Below are 1,070 nucleotides of genomic sequence, written 5' to 3' on the forward strand. Positions count from 1 at the left end.
TTCAAATGTTTGTTGGTTTCTTTCCTTCGCTATTCCTTTCTTTTCAAGTCTACTCTAGGAAACTGTTATTTCAGCTTCATCTGTCTCATGTAGCATATAAATTTTGAGTTTTACTCATAATGTTGATTATTTAACATGCTACAGTTTGCATGTTTGACCTCCAACTCAGATTCTGCAGTAGTAAGGATGCAAAGTGTGTCAGTAAAGCAGCAACCTTTGTGGCACATACGTACATACATTAATAACTCCAGTTTGAAAGTCAAACAGAACGACATGATTATGATCTGGCACAGCAGAGAAGCAAATAGTTTAATTACGCATTCCATGTTGTGGTAGCCCACATGGATTCATTCAAATTCATAAGTATTCCCTTCCTGCATTTGGCTATGTAACCACCATACAGTTTGGCTGTTGTTGTCTGGAGTATTCTTCTATAGTTTACCTAGAAAAACAAACTTGTATCTGCACTGATGGGTTCCTATAGTATTATTGATAATTATTGTATAGTAGTGTTGTAATAGTGTACCTGAACCTACATCTATTAGTGGGTCTGCATTTCTACTCCATCTAACATCTAAACCTCATAGAAATATCTATTATTTATAAATATTTTTTGAACATTAAAGCAGGGTTATTTGATAAGCTATGTGACGCTTCTGTCATCTGTTATTCACTTATGACAAACTACAGTACATAGGCCTTTTAGGCCCACTGGTCCTCAGACCCACTACTGGTCTACCACCTGCACTACGTAAAAATTATGTTTCTCTGGCGGTCAATCCACTCGTATCTCCTTTTGCACAAGGAAGGCGCTCTTTATACAGATTTGCAGAATGGCATCCTTATTCCCCTTTAAATCCTTCTTCTGTTATATCCAAGAAATTTAGCAATTTTTTGTGCTTTATTAATTTATTTCTTTCTCTCATACTCGGCTGGTGCATCTAACCTACTCTGGAATTTCTTCAGCATGGGGTGTTTTTAGTTTTGTTTGTAAAACACTGATGGCACTTTCTAATAAAAATACAAGATAGCAAGTAGCAATGGAGGTGTCTCATAGGCACTCCCTGGTT

Source organism: Platalea leucorodia, assembly GCF_965183815.1.
Source record: "Platalea leucorodia genome assembly, chromosome: 5".
Taxonomy (NCBI): domain Eukaryota; kingdom Metazoa; phylum Chordata; class Aves; order Pelecaniformes; family Threskiornithidae; genus Platalea; species Platalea leucorodia.